The sequence below is a fragment of the Vicugna pacos genome, chromosome 9, assembly GCF_048564905.1.
Source record: "Vicugna pacos chromosome 9, VicPac4, whole genome shotgun sequence".
Taxonomy (NCBI): Eukaryota; Metazoa; Chordata; class Mammalia; order Artiodactyla; family Camelidae; genus Vicugna; species Vicugna pacos.
This window is the reverse complement of record NC_132995.1, coordinates 50,096,085-50,121,284: the sequence shown is the minus strand read 5'-3', so window position 1 is coordinate 50,121,284 and position 25,200 is coordinate 50,096,085. Positions and strand designations below refer to the sequence as shown.

The 25,200-nt window shown below is 44.9% G+C and overlaps 1 long non-coding RNA gene across 6 annotated transcripts in view; it reads left to right on the top strand.

Moving 5' to 3' along the window:
- LOC116281945 (uncharacterized) overlaps positions 1 to 25,200 on the top strand; it is a 522,270-nt gene that overhangs the window by 306,889 nt on the left and 190,181 nt on the right. For 5 of the 6 annotated variants that reach the window (XR_012076301.1, XR_012076302.1, XR_012076307.1 and 2 more), the window contains 2 exons: positions 3,115 to 3,248; positions 13,550 to 13,643. This is a non-coding gene — a long non-coding RNA (uncharacterized lncRNA). The remainder of the gene's footprint in view (positions 1 to 3,114; positions 3,249 to 13,549; positions 13,644 to 25,200) is intronic. The other variant, XR_012076303.1, reaches the window with a different exon arrangement.

The window sequence follows — 25,200 nt, the reverse complement described above, 5'->3', positions numbered from 1 at the left end:
GTACTAAGGGCACAGAAGTTGCTTAAATAGCGGGTAAGGTTTATTTGACAAAGCAGTTTTCTACCCAAAAAGGCCCAATCAGCCCCATGAGGCAGAGGCCTGTTAAATCGATCTCTGCGGCATTAGATGGCGGGATCTGTTACATCATCGTCAGCTCTCCTGCATCCATGGAGGGGAAATCCTCCCCCACCTCTCTGAGATCTTCTCTCCTTTCAGAGGAAAGGCGTTTCAATCAAGGCTAGAACGGACCTCGAGCCAGGAGTCAATGCAGTTCCCCGACAGAGGGGCCGGCGTGTGCAATACACCTCCTCCCAACAGAAAGCTTGTTTCATTTCGTTTTGTATTTATTTTCCATTGTCTTTAAGTGGCCCATACACCTCAGGGGAAAATGTCTCCACCTGCAGCATCAAAGGCGAGCCAGGTTCGTCTAAGGAAATTGCCTCTCCTGCCAGTGATTATTCCGTGAAGAGCAAAGGACCCTGCTGGGCCAGTGGGCTGCGTGAAGCTGCCTTGCTCTCATGGGGGAACTTTCTAGAACTGTGCTGTATAAGAAGATGGCTCTAGCCACACGTGGCCACTGAGCACTTAACACGGGGAGAGTCCAAACAGACCTCAGATCTCAGAGACTTAGTATGGAGAAAGAATGCAAGATCTCTTATGAATATATATATATATATATATATATATATATATATATTTGCTATTGATGTCATACTGAAATGCCAGTGTTTTGCACAGGTTGGGTTAAATAAAATATATTTTAGAACATTTAATTTCACCTGTTTCTTTTCACTTTTTAAAATGTGAGTAGTAGGCAATTAAAGAATTAGTGTGTGGCTTGCCTTCTGCTGGACAGAGCTGTTCTAGGGGGACCCCTTTCATTGGGACCTGGATGTGTGCAGACAGAGGCCAGGAACTGCTGCGGCCTGTGGGTGACACCCACCGGGGACAGGGGCAGAGCGAGGGGTCAGTTACGTGACCCAGTGGGGATCCCTGTTGTTCAAGCAAGTTTGAGATAAGTCTGACTCTTACTTGCTGTGGAAAGAGTTTGAACTGTACACGACCAACACCTGGGATCTCCCAGGTTCTGTGACCTTCTCGGAAGGGGCTGGGCTGGCAGGGGGAGTTTAGCCTCTCAAAGATGGAGTAACACGTTCCCAGAAGGTGGAAATCTCAGTGATGCCTTGAAGCTGGGGGTCCACCTGTGAGGATAAGCTCCCGAAAGGAGACTGTGGGACACATACAGAGCCTGAGCCATCTGCGTTCCAACGGCAATGGTGGTGGGCACCCCCCACTTCCCCGCAACTCTGGAAGGATGAAGATAAGGCTCACTTAACCCGAGCAGGCAGAATGATTGTGCTGGGGGCTCTCCTTTGCCCCTCCAAGGCCTCTCCACCCTTCCACACCCTGCTTCCTGCCCTGGAAAGCAAGATTTATCAGCAGAATCCTTGCTGTCTGTCTCTCAGTTGGGTTCAGCCAATGGGGAGCAACAGGGAGAGATGAGAAAGAGAGAGGAGCACGTGATTGGGGCATTTGTTCTTCTGACTCCCTCCTTGCAGGTTAGGATGAGCTGGTGGCATCCCTCATCTTCAGATCACAGCTCGTGTCAGGCGGTCCTCTCCTTCCAGGTGCCGTGTCCCTCCCCTCTCCCTCGCCCCTTCCCTCTCCCTTGCCCCTTCAAGCTGAGCAGTAATCATGGTGCCCCCTTGCTACTGGCCCCAAGAGTCTAAACCTTGTGGTTTACCTATACCCTGCCCATACCTTTGTATTAAGCTCTCTTCCAGTGATCTGAGTTGATTGTCTTATCTTTTTCTTTAGGGACTCTGATGCAGTGGTGCTTCCAGCTCTTCTGTGGGTTTTTGCTTTTTTTTGTTTTTTTTTGTTTGTGACCAGGTTATGGGGCAAGGTTACTGAAGTCACAGACGGGCAGATTACAATATGGGGGATGTCCAGTGATCAGAGAGTGGGGATGTTACTGGTGGATTAGGATGGGAAGGTGAGGGAGTTGGCTCAAGGAATGGGCCACATGTGGGAGTGAGGGAGATGTACCCTCCCGGGTGATGGTGACTTGATTTTGGACTGTCAGCATGGACTGCCAGGGAGTGCAGTTCAGGATGTCCTGTGACCTACAACGTCACACTCATATTTGGAATCTTTAGGGTGCTGCATAGAGTTTCTAGAACCCTGTTCCAAAGACCCCACAGGTATGGGGAGTTCATACGAATGACATCCCTAGCGATGCCGCAAAGACTAAGCTTATGGAGTTAAGGGCATGTGTTGATTATTTAGGACGTGGGTGGGTGAGCAAGTAATACCGCCTGGTTCTGGCCAAAGCAAAATTGGAAGGTAGAGAAATTTGATTTGGACATTCCTACCTCTCTCCTTCTCAGCTCTGCTGTTTTTTCTCCCTTCTTTTACCTCTTCTTGAGTTTCCTGACCCTTGGGGTCCACTGGCTCAGTATTTTTCAAACATCATCATCATTCCTTCGTATACTATTTCAAGATTTTTGCCAAATTATTATAACCAGTATTGATTTATTTAAAATTTCCTAAACCAACTTATTTGCTTGTTTGTTTTTTTTTCAAACTTTATCTTAACTACCTTGTCCTAAGCATTGATATGTACAAAACCACAGATTTGGTAACTCGGTTATAAAAGTCCTTTTACATATACACACAGATATATAATGAAGATAATACAAAAATTCTTGTGCCATTTAAGCCAGCCCAGGTACCCCCTGATCTGTGGGTACCCCAGCACAAGAAACATGAAATTGTCAGATGGATTCTGCAGTCCCCCTGTCCCGCAGGACTCCGTGTGATGATGGACATGCTTGTATCTGCTCCATCCAGGACACAGCCACTAGCCTCTGGAGCTACTGAGCACCTGAAATGTGGCAAATGCAACTGTGAAACTGTGTTTAGTTTATTTAATTTTAATTAATGTTAAGTTTAAATTTGAATAGCCACATGTGGTGAGTGGCTTCCATACTGGACAGCACAGCCCTGGGGTAATCTGCTTTTAAAAATAAATCAGAGCAGAAGTGATGAACCTTGTGCCAGATACTGTATGAGCAACTTACATATTTTTTCCCTTATGTATTTATTCCTAAGGACCCCGTGAGGAATGGATTATTTCATTCTAGTGGTACGCACAAGTGAAAGATGGGAAGATTTTCTGTTGCATCCTTAAATACACAATGAAACCATCATCTGTTATTTACAGAGAAAGAGAGTGAGAGAGAACTGTAAGTGAGCAAATTGTCATCCAGTCCCAACCACATTCAAGATTTAGAAGGTTGACATTTCCTTTTTTCCTTCTCTCCCCCTTTTTTTAAACATCCAGCCCTCCTCATTAACCAGATATCTTTATTCTCTAAATATTTACCGCCCAAACGAAGTTTACAGTTTAATTTGCTGTATAAAATCATTTATTGACTGATAAACCTCATTACTAAGCTCGAGCACAGCCCCGGGTACTCCCGACAGTTTTAATTCTTGTAGCAGCAGGCTACTGCGAGAGAAAAACAATCCTGTCAAATTAACGGCGGGGGTCTAAATTATTCAAATACACTAAATCCATGCAGAACCGTTCCCCTGCTCATAATTTTTCTCTCAGAGCTAACAATTAACCGGCAATATTCTAACTTAAACACTGACAGCCACTCTCAAAGAATTCTGGGAACAGGGAGCATTCCACCTTCCCACATGTCCTTCTGTTCCTGGGGGCACTGAAGGGATGACCTCTGTGGGAGCCTCCGTGGTAGGAGGAGGTTCTTCTCCCCCAGACAATGCACCTCTTCAGTGCATCATCCTCTGTGTGTCTTTCTCACACCCCCCAGGTCAGAGATGGAGTTTCGGATGTCAAGGTGTGTGTGTCTTTGTGTGTGTCTAGCATTTATGCCAGACGAGCATCAGCCTGCAATTAGTTAATTGCACATGTACCTTTCTGCCTGTGGGGGAAACAAGTGCCTCCAGTTTTCTACCTGCAAATGCAACCAAACTCATTATTGAGCTGCTGATTCAGAAGGCAGACTCATCTAATTGAGCGTATAAAACAGAAAAAAAAAAAAAACCAAAACCCTAAAAATGGTATTAGCTTCAGAACAACAAATATCAAGAATTCTTCTCACATTGGAGAAGGAAAATTTTTCCCACCGCTCTGGACCTCAGTCAGGATGTGCCCGGTGAGTGGCCTTGGGTGTCAATGTACGCTGTTCTTTAAATCTAATTTCCCATAGCTTGGGTCCCCTAATAGTGAGGGATCCCTGGGCATGACACCCAATGTCAAAGTTCTTAAACAGAAAAAAAAAATTAAATGTTGATCTTGACAGTTCATGCATGCATGCATTCATTCTTTTATCAAATATTTATCGAGTGTCAAGTATCTGCCAAGCTCGTAGTACTTAGGAAGCATTGTGGTGCTAGATGTGGGATGAGAAGCCAAAGAATGACACTTAGTCAAAAATCATGCTTGGTCCCTGCCCCTTAGTTCAGGGTTGATCTGAATGTGTGACTCAGGAACACCTCACAGGTTTATTAAAAATGCAGATTAATTGGATTCACTTTAACACAGAGTAAATCAGAATCTCTGGGATGGAGCCCAGGAATCTGCATTCTAACCCACTTCCCCAGGCAATTCTTAAGCACCTCAAAGTTTGAATGTGTTGGCTTTGAGCTTGCCAGATGACAGACTTACCGCTGAAAGCACCAGGCAACAGTGAATGACCATAGAAGAGATGTCAGCATCAGTTTACAGATGAATAACCCAGAAAATATCACTGGGTTTGTACCCCGGGTCCAGCCTGGAACTAAAAATGTGGGGAAGGTGCAGCATGGGGAGCCCTATTTGCACAACTCCAAGGGCACCTTAGTTACTGTAGACAATGCCAATCCTCCCCATGGTGTTCATGGGACATTTTGTTTTGTTTTGTTTCTATTGTTTTTATTTTCTTTGTATCTTTATTTGTTTACTTCATTAAACTTTTAAATTTAGAGTAGTTTTAACTTACAGAAAAGTTGCCAGGATAGTCCAGAGAGTATCCATGTACCACACACCCAATTTCTCATATTATTAGCACGTTACTTTGGTGCGGTTCGCCCGTCACAATTCATGAATGAATATTGACACATCATTATATACTAATCTCTGTACATCAAACTAATCTCCATAGTTTTAAACTTAAAACCTTTCCCCACCTAGGATCCCATTTTACATTTATTTAGTTGTCATGTCTCCTTAAGCGCCTCCTGCCTGTGACAGTTTCTCAAACTCTCTTTGTTTTTGATGACCTTGACAGTTTTGTGATGCACAGTTCAGTCATGTTGTGGCTTCACCCTCAGCTGGGACTTGGCCATTGTTTTATCTCATGATTAGACTTGGATTATGGGTTTGGGGGAAGAAGAATCCAGAGGCAGTGTGCATTTCTCATCACATCACATCAGAAGTGATCCACATGACTTATCGCTGCTGCTGCTGCTGACCTTGATCAGCTGGCAGGGTATATTTGTCAGGCTCCCCACTGTGAAGTTACTCTCTCTCCCCCTTCCCGTATGGTACTCTCCAGAAGGAAGTCACTATGCGCAGCTCAAACTTAAGGGGTGGAAAACATGCTCCTCCTCCTTGAACACAGAGTAAAGTATTTGGAACGCTTCTCTATGAGACAGCCTCATAGTCTCCTGCATTTATCCAAGCATTTGTTGAGAGAGTACACCCTTGTGGGTGTTTATGTTTTATTTAGGACTTTAACACAATATTTTGTTATTAATTTTTCTTCCTCCTGCTGTGGTTCTGATTGTTCCTGCTGTGGTTATCCGGAGCTCTTTCGGTTGGGTCCTGTGTTCCTCTGACAACCTACATAGCTTTGTCTTTTGAGCCCGTCTTTAATTCCTGCCCCTAGAAGATGCTCCAGGTTCATCTTGTACATCCCCTGTCCCAGTTATAGAATCAGCCATTTCTCCCAGGAGCCTTGGTTCCCTTTATTGGAGAATGGTGTTTAGACACCAAAATCTGGATGTTGCATGTGCTCATTATTACTGGGGTGTCATTGCTTCTAGGCCTTCCTAGAACTAGGACAGAACTAGGAAATATATGTGTGTATGTTAAAATATCTGTGTATATACACATTGTGTCTCTGTCCCGACACCTAAATCTATACCTGAAGCTATCTATTATCTATCTCTACCTAGCACCTATGTATATAGCTATCTATGTCTATCTTATGCTAAATATGAGTTCATACTAATGTCTCTGACTCTAATCCATTACCACATGGATCATCCTAGCTTCCTCCTTTGTTGCTCTATAACCTCCCACACCAACAGCGAGGAACCTGGCTTTCCCCATCTTCCACCCATTTATTTGTTCAACCTCAAGATACATATATAGTGGCTTCACAGTTAACCTGTTGCCTCACTGGGGCTCCCTTTTAATGTAATGTCCATTTACAACCAAAGCAATGTGTGTTATGTGCAACAACTTTGGGGTACTCTGGCTTGAAAGGACTCCTTTCTAGGGTTGCTACCCTAGGGACACAATGAGTGCCCTGGGCTACCTCTCCTTTTCTTGGTCTATCCTTCCAGATCATGGCTCAGCTCCCAATGGCAGCCACCCCAGAGTTTGCCCAAAAAATGTAACAGCTTCCACTGCCTTTCTGGGCCATATCAGTATCCATTCAAGAAGCACTTGCTGAGAGCACATACTACATATCTAGGTCTGTAATGATGCTAAAGATAAGGATGTGGCTATTAATAGAACAATATTTGTCTCCAGTAGCTCTGTTTGTAATTAGGGATGGGAGCTGGGGGGGCTTCTCCCTTATTGCCATTTTGCTGTTGTCAGTGTACTTCTTTAAGTGCCACCACACAAGGAAGCGTGGAATACCACAGTGTCTTAGAGGAAAGCACCTTCACCTCTTTGGGACATGCAGGAGAGCTTCTCCAAGGAAGTGCCTCTTTAGATGAATCCTGAGGAATTGCTTAATGCTTTTAGTATGTACCTCTTGAGCATCCTAATACAGGCTGGGTGTTGAGAACACAATGAAGGGAGGAAAACCCAGGTAAGATCACTAGTCTCACAGAGACCCCAGTTAAGTGAGGGATTCAGGCACTTAGCACTGTAAGTGGCAGTTAATCAGGTGTTGTAGCCCTGAGACTTCACCTGCAAAGCTTTCCTTCAGTTTTCATGTCTCTGTATCCATCAGGGCCCTCTGGGAGGATGCTCTGCAAAGATTCCAAAGCCCCAGGCTTACAGGGGAGCTGTGTACTAATTCCCGTGCACGAGGGAGAGGGGAGGGAAGGTGGCTGCCAAGTGGGACAACATCCATTTGATCCTTTTTATATGTAAATGTGACTTTAAATAATATTTTGTAATGACCTGCATTTCTGTTAGGAAGTATCTCTTGATGATTTATTTTTCTCTCTGCAATTACAACAGCCTAGTGATCTTGTTAATTAATGCCAAAGAAGGTTTTTCAGCACCTCATTAAAGGTTCTCCCTTTCAGGACACTGATGCTCTTGTGCACAGCCAGGGCAGAGAAAGCTATTTTCTTGTGGGTGGAAACACATCTTTTGATCCCCTGCCTCTTCCTTTTCCTCTCCTTTGCCTTCTTATTACAATTCATTTTTCCCTATTCTGTGTCTCCTCTTCTTTTTCTTTTTCTTTTCTTTTCTTCCAAAATACAGTCACTTCTCCTTGTTCTGAAACATTATTTTACATAGTTCAGCTGTCATCAGTGTGTTCCCTTAGAGGCCCTCTTTCTCCTGGAAGAACTGTTTTATTTTGGTATTTAATTCAGTATTTCCTATTCAGTGAGCTTTGGTTGAGAGTTTTCTGTGTTCCAAGTTCCCTTATAGACATCAGGGAAACAACAGTGAACCAGAGTGTGCTGTCTGTAAGACTCTTAGATTTGTCGCATAAAAATAACTAACACATGAATGAGTGAATGGTTCTATGGTCCATTAAATTTTGTTAATCTTTGCTGACCCCTGCTGTATCCCATCATTGGAGACCCCGAATGCCAATTACTTATTTAAAAGTCTTTAAAATTCTATAGTTAGAAAATGTATTCATTTTCTTCAGCCCACTTTTCCCCCAAACATATTTGATCACAGAACCTTCTTTCAACCCATCACCTATTTACGAACTGATTTATAGACATTCCTCCTGGATGAAATGCCCAGTTCTGAAGGTTGTCTTCCTCTGCCTGATTTCAGTTTGGTCGCCACCCTGGTCTTCTGTCTTCCTGGCAGGACTGTCGCCTGGACGGTCCAAACCCAGCTCCTCTCTCAGCCTCTGTGAAAGTACCTTCCTCTCAGGCATGACGGCGAGGATTCTCCTCGGCTCGAATGAGACACTATTTCTCTTTCCAGGAGCAATGGTGTGTAAAACCCGAGTCACCACTAATGGCAAAACAGGTTAGACTGGTTTCCTATCCAGGGGGTTTCCACTCTTGCCTCATCTGACTCATCTCAGAGAAAACTCTTTCTGACTTCTGGTTCATTTTTCTGAGACTTTATCAAAGCTCAGATTAAACTGGGATGCCTTGAAGATCAGCTAGACCTGAAAGAAAGGCCATGGTGGTGTTGAGAAGTCCCTGCAGGTCCAGAGAAAACCTGGAAACGCTACGGCAGGGGAGACATCCTCCCTTATCCTGGGAGACAGGGAGGTCATTTTTGGAAGAAAAGCCTCAGATGACACTCTGGTACTTAGACAGTGCCGTGAAGGTAGAAACGGGCTCATGTATTACCTTTCCAGCTCTGCTAGTTCTTTCCTTCTCACAAATAACGCCAAAGAAGAGAACAGAATGTTTGGTACCACAGGTAGGGTGTTGGGGGCAGGTACCTCTTCAGCAGATTGGGGGGCAGGTAGTCAATAGGTAGACGCCAGACCTTCAAGCAAAGACCTGCAAGGAACTGAATTCTGCAAACAAGTTGAATGAATGTGAAAGCATGTTCTTCCCCAGAAGAGTTCAGCCTGGCTGGTACTTTGATTTCAGCCTCCAAGATCAGATCCTGGGTCAAGAACTAGTCATGCTATGCTGGACCTCTGACCTTCAGAACTGTGGGCTGCTCATTGTATTTTGTTGGAGCTGAGAAGTTTGTGGTCACTTGTTACACAGTAGTAGGAAACTAATACAATAAGCAAAGTATCAGGATGACTGATGATTCAATGAGGAGTGTTATGGGTTGGTATGAAAGTGTTTCTGCAGCATCTTCCCTTTGGTAAAGTAACACTTCCCTCTCCATAATAATCCTGGCTAGTTTGTATGGTTCTTTTAAAATTTACTTCATGCCCCTACTCGGCACTAGACTCAGGACTTTCTCACAACAGGATTCCATCCTCCTGGGCACACTGATAGGATCAGGGGTAAGTCTATAACACAAGTAGGGCAAATGTGAATTGTTGGAAAGACAGTCTCTTTGAGCTCTTGAGCCATAAAGACTGTGTGAGTCTCATTCTTGGTAGCTCAGAAAATTCTGTCTGCTAATGAAACAAACACAGAGGAAAACAGAATTGACAGATGGAGAAAGGAACACAGAGCCTTGATCTAGCCATACCTGAAGCCAATGATAATATTGGAATTTTCAGTTATATGAACCCCTTCCCTTTTATTTTGCTGTAGCTACTTTAAACTGGGCTTCTCATTAGGTACTAATGGGAAGGAAAAGTGCTTAGGGCAGAAATTCTCTAAAGCCTTACAATTCAAAGTGTGGTCCATGGACCAGAAAAATCCACAATTCCAGGGAGCCTGTTAGAAATGCAGAGCCTCAGGCCTTACCCTGAATCAGAACCTGCATCTGATCAAGGTCCCAGCTGATCTATGTGCTCGGGACAATTTGAGAAACACTGCCATGACATCCTTCCCTCCCAGGGGACCAGAGAACCCAGCTATGCATACTTCAGGACACATCCATTCCAACTGCCAGGAAAGTGATGGAGAAGATACTGTTTATCAGAGAAGAGGATTAGGGGAGCATGCCTTTAGGTGCTGGGGTATCTCTGGTCCTCTTCTCTCAGGGAAAGTGGATTGACTCTTGTTTGCCGAGTTTCAGCAGTCATACTCATTCATTCAGTTTTTGGTTTTTCAAGAACTTATCTGGGCTACACTTTGCAATAATTTTAGTATATTCCGGTGAAACACAGACATCGTCACTGACTGCAGGGAATTTCTAGCTGGGAGAGACACATATTTAATTCTGTATATGCCTGCAACTGTGATCAGGAGGAAACACACAGGGGATTAAGAAGGGACTACTTAATTCCACTGGTAGAAATAAGATGACTTCATTTTAGAGGAGAAACCGTGCAAATCATCTAGACCAGGGACCAGCAAATGAGCCCACGGGCCAGTTCCAGCTTGCCACCTGCTTTTGTAAATAATGTTTTATTGGAACATGAACACACCCATCCATGTATGTGTTTATGGCACCTTTTGTGCTACCACCGTGAGGCTGAGTAGTTGTGACAGAGACCACGTGGCTACACAAAGTCTGAAATATTTCCTATCTGGCTCTTTAAGAAAAAGTTTGCTCATCATTTTTGGGTCTTTGATTTTGTTTTGTTTGTTTGTAGATGAGTGAAATGAGATCCAGCCAGGGGAAGTTATTTATCCACTATCACATGGCAACTCAGTGCAGAGCAAGCACAGGAATAGAGATTTCCTGAATCCCAGGGTTTAAAGGGGCCCTGGGGACATCCTGGACACGTGCAATGGAGAGACAAGTGGAGCCGGGGTGGGCAGCGGTGGGCAAGCGGTCCCCAGACAGCAGGCTGTGGACTTAGAAGCTGGCCTTGGGATAGATGAGGAGAGCGTATTTTAAGGCCCACCTGGAGAGGTGATGGTGAGTCAGTCACACCTGGGCAGGAGGGGGACCTCAGCCGTGAGAGAGGCAGACAGCCAACCACGGGGTAGAAGTGGGTGAGGATTCAGATTTTAACAGTGCAAAAGTCACGCGGACAGCATCTCCCTCCAGAAAACTCCATCTGCACAAAGACTGAAAATCTGATCCCTAGGAGAGTGAGGATGAGTGGTGGGGAGGTGGGGGCTGCACGAGGGAGCGTCAAGGCAAGAGGAAGAGTGCATGCAAAGCCCCGAGGCAGGAGAGCACGTGGAGCAGTTAGGAAACTTTAAGGAGCTCTGTGTGATTCATTCCATTTGAACATTTTCTGAAATGACCTCACTCTGGGGTGAGACCACCTCCCTGTTCCTCCCCAGGCTAAACTCTTAGCTGGGGCTTTTGAACCATAAGAATTTTTTTTTTTTTTTTGAGCAAAAGCCTTCCACATGTAGGAACATGTAGGAAGAGGGTGGTAAGTCATTGTTCTGGATCATGCTTAAAACAAAACAAAATAAAACAAAACAATAAAACAGAAGTTCCCAGTGCTAACCATCTGATGCAGTCAGGTTCTGCTTTGAGGGGGATTATTTTTCCCTACGCTTTTCAGTTAAGGGAATATGCTCGATACCACTCAGCCATACAAAGAGAGTAAAACAGTGACAGTTGCAGCAACATGGATGGACCTGGAGATGGTCATTCTAAGTGAAGTAAGCCAGAAAGAAGAAGAAAAACACCATATGGTATCACTTATGTGTGGAATGAGAAAGGAAGGAAGGAAGGAAGGAAGGAAGGAAGGAAGGAAGGAAGGAAGGAAGGAAGGAAGGAAGACACAAATGAACTTATTTACAAAACAGAGACAGACTCACAGACATAGAGAACAAACTTACAGTTACCAGGGTGGAAAGGGGGTGAGGAGGGATAAATCGGGAGTTCAGGCTTTGCAGATGTGAACTACTATATATATAAAATAGATAAACAACAAGGTTCTACTGTATAGCACAGGGAACTATGTTCAATACCTTTTCAGTACCTTGTAATGGCCTGTAACGAAAAAGAGTGAAAAGAAATATATATGTATAAATGAATCACTATGCTGTACACCAGAAATTAACAGAACGTTGTAAATCAACTATACTTCAATTAAAAAAAAATACTAGAAATAATATTGGAATCATTATAGTTAAACCACACTCATCAATGTTATATTGATTGATCTGAGTTGTATTTAAATAGAATAATGACAGTGAACAGGGGAAGGTGTTACTTGTTTTCTGTTGAGTCCAGTTAGGTGAGCTCAAAAGCAGAGGCATTAAAGGCACTCAGTTTACTCTTTAAGTTGTCAACGAGCTCTAGCAATTAATTCAAACAACAAACTGAGTGATGGCGTCCTCCCTGGTGCTATTGGTGAATCTTTTACTCTCAGGTAATACCGCTGAATCTCACTGTTAGAGGTGAGCCACTCTGCTCGTGGATTGAGGCACTGCTCTGAAACCTGTAGTTGCTCATTATTTGGGAACTTCTCTGCATAATGTTCTCATTTGAACACAAACTTAAGACGAGAGTCTCATTTATTACCATGATTCCTTTATAGCAGGAAAGAACATGGAATTTAACTAAAATTCTCTTCTTAAAAGCCACACTACTTGCTCACACAGGGGAATGTTCACTGAATTTACTGAAACATCGAAAGCAAGACTCTTAGGAAATCTTGTAGCCGTGTTTGATGAGCCCAGGAAAATTCTCCAGTATAGCAGACGGAGGGCTCCAAGGCTGAAATTTAACCATTTCCCCCAAAGTTTAATTTCCATGGCTTGACTTCATAAGAAGCAATTCTCATCGTGGTTTTTAGGTGGTCATAATTGAAAGGAGAAATTCTCCCCCTGAGAGAGTCTCCCTAGATAGCTGTTCTTGACATTGATACGTCTCCCTCTTGGCCAGAAGCCCACAGAAGATGGGTCCCCCTCATGTGAGATCATTAATTTGTTCTTCGTGAGGTCTCCACACAGTAAGCTGAGAACCAAGGCAATTATGCAATTAAGTCAAGCAAAAAATGATGCTTGTGCTCCAATGGGCCACGATTTTAGATGACAGTGGCTTTGACTTGACTTGCCCAGATAACGGCTTGAAGTCCTCCACGATCCTCCTACAGAGCATGTGAGCTCCTTTAGAGAGGGTGTGATTTAGGGGGAGACAGTGCCACCACCTTCTTACGAAAAGATGAGGAATGGATACTGATATCCTTTGCTTAAGTCAAGGATAACCTGTGTGTGTTTGGGATCCTCCAGAAGCTGACTCTTAAACAAGAATCCAAATGAAATGGTTTGTTCTGGAAGTAATTGCAGGAAACATTGGGAGAGGGATGGGAAAGTAAGACAGCAAAGTCCGAGTAAGCAAATAGCAAGCTCACTCCTACAAGAGAAACCTGGGAACAAGGTAGGACTCTGCTTGGAGTTCCCACCTGAGGGGGGCGCACAGACTCCCAACAGTCATTGTTGAGGGTCTTACCTAGGGGAGCATTAACTCTTTGGCACTTGGGACAGAATGGGTCCAACTTGAAGGGAAAGCCCTTGGACAGAAAAGGCAAACGCCAACCTGGGAGTTCTGGCTGGCAGGTGCTGCCAGGATGAGTCCCAGAGGAACATGAACGGGGGCACCGGCCCTACTTCCAGACTTCCTCAAGCCATAAGACCTCAATTTTTGTCATTCCAGATCTGGATCCACTTGTTTCCATTCTCTGCTTTGAGAACAAATCCAGATGTTGGGACATGAACTTGACAGTGTTCACCTTGTTCTCCTGGAGACAGTAAGTCATTGACGGACATGTACATAACTTTTCAGTCTCTTTGAACTCTGCAATGTTACCTATGTTCACTCTTGGATACTCTTTTCTCTTTTAAAAAGAAAAAAAAAAAACCTTAAATGTTGACATGGAAAGACCTCACTGTACCTGGTCTTTGAGGTGTGTACCTTCCAACATCCTTTGGCCCAAGGTAATACAATTCTGTCCAGATGATTTTCTTTGGTACGCTGCAGACGTAGCCTGAGTGAGCCAAGTCAACACTATTTGTTTAACACTTAACATGTGTTATGGCTACCTAAGGTAAATATTTCTAAACCGCATGCTCTGTTGCTTGCTCTAAATCAACTTTTCTTCATTGCCTGCGCTATTGTTTGCAAATACAGCCAGTAAAGAAATGGAAAGAGCGCTCACAATGGGTTTGTGGGATGGAAAGCAGAATGTCTTTCTCAGCATTTTGGCTCATGTAACATTCTTTGAAAACCTAAGTACGTAGAACTCAGGAATCGTCACTAAAATTGTTTACCATGGGATGCTTTATTCTCTCAGTTGCAACCTCTTTTAGGAGTACTTGAGAATAGTAGATTTATCCAAATGTGATGTGCACAGAAATTCAGGATAATCCTTTGGCGCTGTAAAACGAAGCCCACCTGTGTAGGTAAATGTCCTGGAGAGAATTTTGAAGGGAGTAGTCCTTGTATATCATTCTTATTAATAAGAACATCATTTATCTCATATGCTGAGCCTCTGCTTTAATACTTTGTGCTCTGAGAGGCTTCACTGACTCCCCTGGGCAGAGTAAGTTGTTTTTCTACTTCCTCTCTGTCACTCTGTGTTATATTTATCTATTTCATACCTAACATGGTGAATTTCTCAGAATAGGAATAGTCTTTCATTTTTTTAATGGGGGTACTGGGATTGAACCCAGGACCTCATGCATGCTAAACATGTGCTCTACCACTGAGCTTTACCACCCCACTCTCATTTATTTGTAAATTCTCTGCTTATCTAGGTTAGTGACTAGGACATAACGGGTGATTAGAAAATACTTGTAGAGTTGATCTGAGACAAGAGCCTTCCTTATTCTGATAAAGAATATCTACCAAAACCAAAACCAAAACAAAACAACAACAACCAAAAAAAAAACTGTACTGATATAATTACTGGTGAAATATTTAAAGCTTTCCCATGAGATTGGGACCTAAACAAACCTGGCCACTCTCATCACTTCTTTTTAATGTCACATTGCATGTCCCAGCGAGTTCAATAAGGGAAGGAAAAGAAATTTTGAAATATTAGGATAAGTCAGGAAGAAATATAGCTATCATTAGGAGACAACATTATTGGAAAGTAGAAATCTGAGAGTCTATAAATAAACTATCAGAACAAGTAAGTGAATTGAATGAGGTTGCTTAATATAAAGTCAACATGCAAAAATAAGCTTTATTTCTACATACAAGCAACAAATAATTAGAAATTTAAATTAGGATAACTGGGAAGCATTAGCAGTAGCATCCCACACATTAAACACTTAGGGGAAAAAGTCTATCAAAAGATGTATAAGACTTCTACCCAGAAAACTCTAAAATATCACTGGAAGAAATTAAAGACTGTAGTCATGTGCTTTCCATGTTTGCCAAAGTACAGAGTGTACAAGGACTACAGAGTGGCTGGAGAAGAGATCTCAGAGTTAACAGGAAACGAGTTCATATACGACCTTGCTGGCTGTCCTAGTTATCTATTGCTGTGTAACAAATGTCCCCAACCTTTGTGGCTTAAAACAATATATAATTGCTTGCAAATCCATTGTTTGGCCAGGGATCAGCAACAATGGTTCATTGCTGCTTCATGTTGCATTAGCTAAAGCAGCTGGACTGGGGGCTAGAAGATTTCAACATGATTCTTGTCCATGACTGATAAGTTGGTGCTAGTTGTTGGCTGGAAGCTCAGAGAAAGCAGTATGCCTCTTCTCAGGTACCTTGGACTTTCTCATAGAGTGGTGGCTGGGTTCCAAGATTGAGTGTCCCAGGAGAACATGATTGGAGTGCATGAAATTTTTATGACCTAGCCTCGGAAGTCACACAGTATCACTTCCACTGTGCTCTGTTCATCCAGGCAGTCATAAAGTGCTACTCAGTTTCAAGAGGAGGGCCATAGATTCCACCTCTTTATGAGGGAGCATCAAAGTTCTGGAAGAACACAGTGAGACAGGAGATGTTATTGTGACCACCTTAGAAAAATAAAATCTGTCACATAGGCCATGGTAAGGTCTTTGGTTTTTCTCTTCCATAAGAGGGTTTTGAGCAGAGGAGTGATGTGACCTGACCTAGGACACTTTTTGCCGTATTATTTTACCTAATACTTTCCTATGAGATGTGATATCACAGATATGATTTTGTCCTAAGACTAAAACATATGAGTCATTGCATGCATGGCTGTGACTCTGTGGAAGTCTAGTGCCCAGCATAGTATAGAAGATCAACAGATGCTAGGTTCCTTTAGATTTTTGTGTGGTCACATCCAACTGCCAGACTTGGGCAAACTTAGAAGCTGTGGGCAAACGTGCCTCTGAGCCTCAGCGGTTTTGTACACATAGGCTTTTGCACGTGCCAGGGAAGGGGGTGGAAGAGACCAGGTTCCTCAGGCTGGGTTGCTGGCTTCCTAGGTGAAGATCAGACTTCCCAGAGAGACAACACAGAGGCAGGAGTGTTGGAACGTGTCTTGACTCTATGGGAGAGGAAGCTCTTTCTCCTCTTAGTTTCCTGATTCTTACACAGAAGCAGCAAAGTCTTTGGATGTGGTGAGTAAAGGGAGGCAAGGCACCAGCTCTCTAGCCTCCTGGCGTTGGAGAGAAGGTAAGGGAAAGAAGTAGATCACAATATGGGAGAAGAGAGAAGCCCTCGAGATGGAATTTTAGGGGAAGACCCACCAACTCGGATGAAATATTCTTTAGACTACTTTTAAAGGACAGGAAGGCATCATGAAAAAATCGTCAGCTTAGCAGTCAAAAATACTGGATTTGATTCTTTCTCCCATCACTCACTAGTTGTGTGGCTGTAGATCTGTAATGAAATTGCACCTCAATCTGTCCATTAAACAAAAAAAGATAATAATAGCCACCAAGAGCATTTTGAGGATTAAATGAAATAATATGTGCAGTACTCCTGGAACAGTCACAGTTGTCTGGTAAGCACTCTGAAATGGTAAATACCTTCTTCTCCCTAAGTTCATCGTTCCTTTCCCATTCCCTAGCCTGGCATAGCTAAAATCTTACCTACTTGACCAGTACTTCTGGGGATTTTGTTTAGAAAGGGGGTATAAAATCCACAAAAGAAGACTCATTGATGTTCTAGAATTAAACAAACTTGGGAGGTATTTTGAGTTATTTAGTAATTATGAGTGGGGAGGGTAATAGAATGAAGGAAAATGAACTTAACATTTTCTTTGAATTGTAAGCACTCATTTGAATTTAAAAACAAAAGGAAAATATGAAGGGAATGTGAATGGACTGACTCCACATAAAGCCAAATAAGTAATTATCTTCGTGGATCCCTGATGAACTGGAACGTACAGAATTTTTTTTTAACCAAAGACTGCTCAGAAGCTAAGTATATGGTCTAGGTCAACGTAGTGATCACACAGCCATGGTCAAGAGGCACTATCATTGTAAAGGAAGCACAGTTGAGGATGAAGCATGCGTTGTTGCTGTCTCATTGATAATATTCTAGGTGGACAGTAATTGTAGGTTTAGACTCATAAAGGAAGACTCAGTGATATGTCAGAGTCAGCTTGTACCAGCTCATGGGAGCAGATTGATCACATTTCTTTTTGACTCCATGTTCGTATCATCAGTCACTTTAGTAGCTTGGCATCATGAGCCATGCTGGGAGTATTTACATCATGGAAATTGGCAGAAGTCAGTACCTACCCACTCCCCATCGAAGGCTCGTCACTAAACATTTACTAACACCCTCACTGGACAGACAGACAGATAATGACATGAAACATTCCAACAGCTTCATTAAAAGGCAGAGAAACTATATTACATGTTAAAAATTTGTTTTTGCTTTAAATAGGCAAGTACGTACTTGAAGCTAGTGGAAAACCTCAATTTAGAACATATATGTTGAGTTCCAAAGGACTGAAATGACCACTAGCCAATTTAATTAAAAAAAAAAAAGAATTTCATTGTTTTTGGATTCAGTGAACGGGGGATATTTTTAAAAATTGATTTTTGTTTTAAAGTTCAATAAAATTTTACTAATTTAATTAGTTCCTATCAATTTTTAAATAAGCAGTAGCTTAGATTAAATTTTCTCTCTCCCTTTCCTTATTTAACCCAGACTCCTCCAAGCATATTAATGGGTCTGATATGTCGTTTTGCAGTTGGAACACTGTCGGTGATTGTAAATCAAATGAAAGTTTTGGGCCAGGATCTTGAGGTGTTGTTTCTATTAGGATTTCGAGGTGTTTCCATCAGGGTGTGTGTAATGGGAAAACAACATACGAACCGGGAACAAAAATGTTTGCTGGGAGCAGGAAGAGGGTTCTGTTTATGGTGGCCATTAATCTAAGCCAATTGCACCGGGCGTCATGTTCAGAAAGGTGATTTAAGACGGGGAGTGGTACCTGCAGGCATCTGTAGGATGGTCTGAGTTCACCTTCCAAGTATATGTGGGCTGAGGGGAGCTGGGGGAGGAAGAGGATCAGACAGTGTGATCAACAGAGGACCAAGTTAGAAAATGAAGGACCAGTAGTTCACAGTTCTTTTAAGAGAGAATTAATGACTTCGGATCAGTATTGAAACCATGTCCAGAAAATGGAATAGAGTGGACTAGAAAATGGAATAAATAGGTTACAAGACTGGAGTTAACTTCTGAGGAATGAGAATCCAAGTGTGATAAAGCCTTTTCCCAAGTGTTTTCCTTCATTCTCTAGTTCCACGTGATAATTTCCGAAAACATGGATTTGTATTCAAATAATTGTGCAACTTGCTGGTTGCATACTCTACCCCTTCTTGGAAATGTACAGTGGGTGTTGGTCTGTTTAAAGCTCCGTCCGGCAAGTCTTGTCATTAATAAAGGCATTTAGGTTTGCTTAACCAACTCCTTTGAGCACAAACACATTGTTGGCATCACAGTGTGCACATTCTGCAGAATATAGTTCTGCAGAAGACCAGTTTGAGATGTGGCGTGGCAGAAAGAGCATGGACTTTGGTCAGATACTCCCAGACCCAGACTCTGGAGACAAGGTCTTATTAAGAGACAGACACAGCACCTAACAGACCATCAATACACAGTGGCCTGAATTCTCCCAGGGTGGAGGCAGGTGTGATTCTGAAAGACTGACCTCACAGGGGGCCCAGGTGGGCTACTTGCTTGCTGTAGGATTACCTGTCTGGAGTGAGGACATGAGACAATCCAGGCAAGTTTACAGAGTATCTAATAACCTGCCATTCAGTTCTGATGCTCCTGCCTTCTTGAGTGCAAGTTGATCACTTCACCATTTCAAGCCTCATCTTCCTCAAGAAGAACTAAGCTCGTCAGTGACAGGAGTTCAGGGGCTCAGAAAATAAAATCTGGGGCCGGTAATGAAGGCTAAATATGCACACAGGGTCAGCTTCCTATGTTTGTTAAAGAAATATCTGTTGTTGAGCATCTGTTTTCTTCCCTTTCAAGCAATCTGCAAGGCAAGACTTGCGTCTTCTGGAGGTTCCCAAGATCCAGTATAAGAGGATTAATGAAACAATGTTTGTAAGAACCTGGGTGTAAACATTAGGGCTCTGGAGAGAAGGAGGGGCTGTTTGCATGGTGATGATCTTCAGGACTTCCTAGATGGTTTTCCCTGTCTTTCTCCAGGGGTGCACATCCTTTCCCCGGGGCTGGGTGTGGGGTGGAGAATGCACCTTGGGATTTGCATCCAGCCAGTGTTTTCCCAGCTCTCCAGTCATTCTGAACACAGCCCTGCATTGACTAAGTCATAGCAGAGGGTGGGTTCAGATATTCCTTTCTGAAATACTTGCTGTGCCAGGCATTGTGCTAGCGGCTGGGCGTACTAAGGTGAAAACGGGGCAGCCCCCTTCCCTGAGATCACTCATGGTCTGGGGCAGGGGAACAGATGCACACACTAACTGATCATTAAGCCCCAGAGCAGTGAATGCTGGGGTAATTCAGGAAAAGTGTTTAGAATACTGTCTGAGCACATGATAAGGGCTCAATACATCTTGATTACTATTATGATCAATATAATTATTATTATTAAACAGGCAGGTTGCAATGGGAACCTCAAGGAGTGGGGGGTAGGGAATGAGGGAAGGGGGTGGCTTGTTTGCCTGGAAGCTCAGAGAAGGCTTCACAGAGAGAAGGTGATATTTGAGTCTTGAAAGATAAGAATGTAGCCAAGCGCAGGAGAGGACAGCGTATCCCTCTGGTCAGAGACGGGTGCAAAAGTCTGGACCTGAATATGTGACTATCCAGGCAAGCTGAGATAACTGCAAATACAGGGGTGTGTGTGTGTGTGTGTGTGTGTGTGTGTTTGTGTGTGTGTGTGTGTGTGTGTGTGGCCATAGATGAAAATGGGAAGGTGAGTGAATAAAAGTCAGTTTGAGAAGGTGCTCACTTTTCCTGTTGTGAAGTTTGGGATTAAGCCTGTTTGCCGTAAAAACATGGCTCTTTTTTTTTTTTTAAGAAATATAAATTAAAATAATTTAAAAACTCTTTGACCAGTTGATCCCCATTCAGGGAGTTGATCTTCATAAAGCAGGATCTGCGTCAAAGCATTAGAGAAAAATCTGACTGAAGGGGAAGCATGGGGTACCCTCGAGCATGTCTCCAGGACTCCATTAGGTGACTTTTCAGGCTGTTGTTAAAGAACCATATGAAATAGCTTGGGAAACTGCAAACAGTGTAGCATCAAGAGAAAAAAATCGAGAAATGAAACTGACTACAATGAAGAATCCCAACTCTAGTACCAAATTGCTTAGCTGGAAGATTAGAAGGCAACAATCTGCAACGTCAAAGCCATTATCTGCAGGGGGAGGGCTCAGGGAAGGTTTTCTTTTCTTTCTTTATTTTAAAATATTTATTCCAATCATGGAGAAAGGGGGGGGGATGTCTTGTGCCCCTGTGAAGAACCCTGGTAATCACCTGGTGGATTACAGCCTCGCCAAAGCCGCCTGGTTTGTGCCATGCCCCCCTGAGCCCCAGGACGGTGAGCAGTTCCTCTGGGCTCACAGTGGAGCTGAAAGATAAGGCTGGGTGAGCACGTGAGTGGGACCATACCTACGACTGCCGATGGTAACAGTACAGCTGAACCGTCCCCAGTGAGGAATACGGGAGTTCTCAGGGGGAGACATCTGGCGGCTTGCGGCCAGGGGCGGCTTCTTGCAGGCTGCGGGACTTAAGCTGGGTCTTAAAGCGTATGAAGGTTTAGACGGGTAGCAGGAAGGACGCAACCCGAAACCGCTTGTCTTTCCTCCTTAGTGAGGAGATAACCCCCACTCCTGAAGGTCTGTCGCCCGCTGTATCTATGCGTCGATGGTTCTCAGTAGCAAGTGTGCTAAACTGAGTGGGTTGCTGGTTGGATGCCTGTATACGACCACAGAAGTGGTTTAATAGCTGCTGATTGCTGAGCGCTGGCTGCGCACTGTACCTGCCTGGCCTCAGTGATACTCACAGGAGCCCTGGTATAGATGGCTGTCTGTATGGACTGGAAAACCGAGGCTCTCAAAGACCCCCTGAGGCAGAGGTCTGTGCTAGAGGTATGTATGGAATCCGGGCCAGTCTGGCGCCGGAGTCTGGGACAGTAAGCGCTGGATGCTTTTGTAGCCTCTATCACTGCACCTGTACACTTACTGTCTCACCTGTCCGCATCACACCTGGTCAGAGAATCAGGACCCGCGGTATCCAGGGTCCATTTTCTGGATGACAGCCGCCAGGTACTGAGATCCATCCATTCACCCAACAGATATTTGAGTGCTGGCTGAATAAGTATAGTGTATAAAATGCCGCGTGAGGTGATGCCAGTACACATGGGAGCTGTTAGAATGGACCTGATTAAAGGGCCCCGAGGCTCGGAGGCGTGTGAGGGGAGACCAGAGTCTTGGTCCTGGCCTGGGCACCAGGTCCTGTGTTCCCTGTGGCTGTTAGTCCAGGAGCCTTACATCTGAGAGGAGAGACCTCAGAGCAAGTTGTGCGGCCTCGGGCAAACCCTGGCCCTCCTCTGCACCACTTCTCTCCCTGAAAAGTGACAAGGCAGAATTCACCGATTTCCAAAGTCTCTCCAGTTCTCAGATATGACCCTGTGTCCCACATTGGAAATATACAGTTCGTCATCCCGCAGAGGCGGGACGAATCACGCACATCAAACATGGAGGGACAGAAGCAGTGCCACATGTATGGCTTATTTATATACAGGTCGGAACAGGTGAAATTCGCCTGTGAAGTCAGAAGTCAGGACACTGGTCAGCCCTGGAAGGAATGGTGCCTGGGAGAGAAGGGGGCCTCCAGGAGGGCTGGTTGTGCTCTGGGTGTGGATCCAAGCGCTGACTCCACAGGTGTGTTCACTTTGTGATGTTTTGTCGACCTGGACACATAGGAATTTGGGCTCTTTTCTTTATGGTTAAAAAAGAAACCAATTAAAAAAATGCAAACAGCATCAAAAGGGTGGGAAGTGTCCCTGATGGGTGCCTGAGGGAGGGCAGGGACTCTGGACTCCGAGCAGAAGGGGATCGCTCGGGACAACAGCATCATTTTACGCCTGGATTTTCCCAGTTCTGAGGTTGAGTTGGTACAGGACTGCGTCTGGAGCATACTGCCTGGAGCCTTGGAACTTGCACGCTCTCGCAAGCACTCAACAGGTGGCAGTCTTCCCTCAGCCTCAGCAAGCTCCGAGTGCCAGGCAGGGCTGCGTTTCCCCCACAGTTAGCCAGGATGCTAATCTCCAGGGAAGGTCCCTCTGTTCCCCGGAGTGGGGGTCTTATGCCGGGGCTCCCAGCTCAAGGATTCTGCTCATGGCCGCTCTCTGAGGGCTCCCAGTGTCCCTAGGAGGAGCCTGAAAATGGCGCCCTCAGTCCCCTCCTCTCTGGAGGAACGCCCCCATGGCCCCTGTGCCAGCCTCAGCTGGGGGGTCCCAGGTCTCACCCAGGGACAGTCCTGCTCCTGTGGGGAAGGCTTCGAAAATGAGAGAGGGAGAAGTTCTGGGAAGCGGAATGACTGCTCCAACAGAGAGAGGAGAATGAATATTTCATTAAGGTGGTTCAAGTTATCAAACAACATTACAGAACCCAGTGTGTTGGCAGGAATCTGAGAAGCACATTAACATGGGTGAAAATAGTGGAAAAGAGGCCCAGAGTCAGGGCAGCCTCTGAGGGAAAGCCCTCGAGGGGCTCTGAGCAGGGGGCCCAGCTCTTCCCGCCCCTCCAGGTCTGTCTGAAGTGGCCTCCACAGCAATGAGGCCCCAGCTCCACACATGCGCCAAAGGGAAGGCTCCGGAGTGGTGGGATGGTGGGCTTTTGGCAGCCCAGGGGCTTCGGCTCTGGAGTCTGGGTAGTTCTGGAGGACGGAGGCCTCTCAGGCACCGCTTCCCTGGTCTGAGGGGCCCAAGGCTGCCCTGGAGTCTCGGATGTCTGGGCCAGGGCAGGTCAAGGCCTGACAAATGGTGAGACCCGTGTGTCACAGTGAGGAGGGATCCAGCGTGGGGTCCTGTGATGCCTCTGGGCCACCACCCAGCCAGCTGTTCCCAGGTCTCCCCCCAGGCGTCAAGAACACACAAAGGCCCCTTGGTTCAGCCTCCACCCAAAGCTTCAAGACGCCTTTCCTCTGCATCTCGTGTGTCTCCCCTCATGCAACTCAAGGCTACTTCCACAGAGACTCCTTCTGTGCTGTTTTTGTGTAAAATAATAATACAGCGACATGCACTGAATTTAGCACTTGGCACATTTAATTCCAGCCCAGCTCTGAGGTAAGTACTATCATTATCCAGATGTTACCGATGAGGACATGGAGGCTCAGAGAAGTTTGGAAGTTGCCCAAAGTCACATTGATAGCCGGCGTAGGAGAGGAGCTTAAATCCACGTGTGTTTGAATCCTGAGCCCCACTCAGGCCATCTTGTTTGGAGAATGTGTCAGAAGCCTCTAGGTCTCCCATTCCCCACGACTCCCAAAGAGAGACAGTGGGGAGGGGCCGTCACGGAGAGGCCGCAGAGTCAGGGAAGAACCAGGTTGTTTATGGAGTCTGCTCTCCCCTCTGGGCACTTGCGTGGACAGCTCCACTGCGTACAGCCTCCGTTTTCTCCTGTTACTGTGAAACCCAACCGAAGAAATAAAAACCCGTGATGCGCCAAGTCTGGTATCTGGCAAGCGTCTGGGACTCAGTGAATGACAGAGCCCCTGTCACTTCCTGCTGCCTCCTCTGCCTGCCCAGCCGCACACGGTTCTCTTACAGCGTTAATTCCTCCAGCCAGGAAGAGTTTCCTCGGAGAGGCCGGGAGCGGTGGCTCCAGACCCAGGGTGCGTGTCTGCTGCATGTTCTCTCCCTGTACCTTGAACTCCTCCTATCTCAATACTTGTCACATTGTTCTGTGGATTGTTTAATTATCCCTGTGTCTCTCCTGAACGGAGGACCTGATGTGGCAGGAAATGTGTCTCCCTGGTTCACTTTGGAAAATCAAGTCTCCATACCAGAGCCTAAAATGTTAGCATGCTCAATACGTATCTGTTGATGTATGTATAGATGGATGGATGAATGGATGGACGGACGGACTAATGAGTGGGTGGAGACATGGAAGGATGGATGGAGGGACGGGAGGTTGGATGTGAGGGTGGATGGATCATTTGATATATGTGGATAGTCATCTTAAGTACCTTCAGTTATAACATCCTATCACATGTGTATGCACTGGTGTTTTCAGGAACATGGTCCTGTTTACTATTAACTTTTTGGCTTTTACCATCCTGAGATAGGCAGAAGCAGTAACTGAGGCTGGCCCTGCCCACGGAGATAAGGGCCGCTGTCCAGGCCAACATCCAACAAACAAACAAAAGCATTCCCCAAGACTTCTCCTTCTTTACAAGCTTCTGGAAAAAAATTTTAAAAATTCTATTTGGCAAGAGTAGATGGCAGACTATCATTCATTACCACAACCTGTCGTCTACTCAGGAAAGGGGGCTGCTTATGATTTCTGGAATCTTAAACTCCCCTCTTTTTTTTTCGGTGTTGTTGGACAGGAGGGGGACTGATCACCGCTGATAACCAGGCTGCTAATTGCTCCACTTATCAGAAGATGGTCTTTCATTGCAGGGTGTACGTGGGGAGCCGGTGGTTCAAAGGGCAAAGCAGTGGTGGAGTCTGCGGCTTGGCAGTGACGGGGTCCCAGTGGAGAGATCTGAGTTCAGAGAGAAGGGAGGGAGGGCAGGGCCCGTGGAATACTCTCCAGATAATCTCTGTTCTTATCGACGGCACGTTTCTCCAACACACACACACTCAGTGTACTTGAACTTATAACCCTGGGAAGCAAAATAGCGGCTTCAGTATTTTGGGCCCTGAGGGAAAGCATATCTGGTTC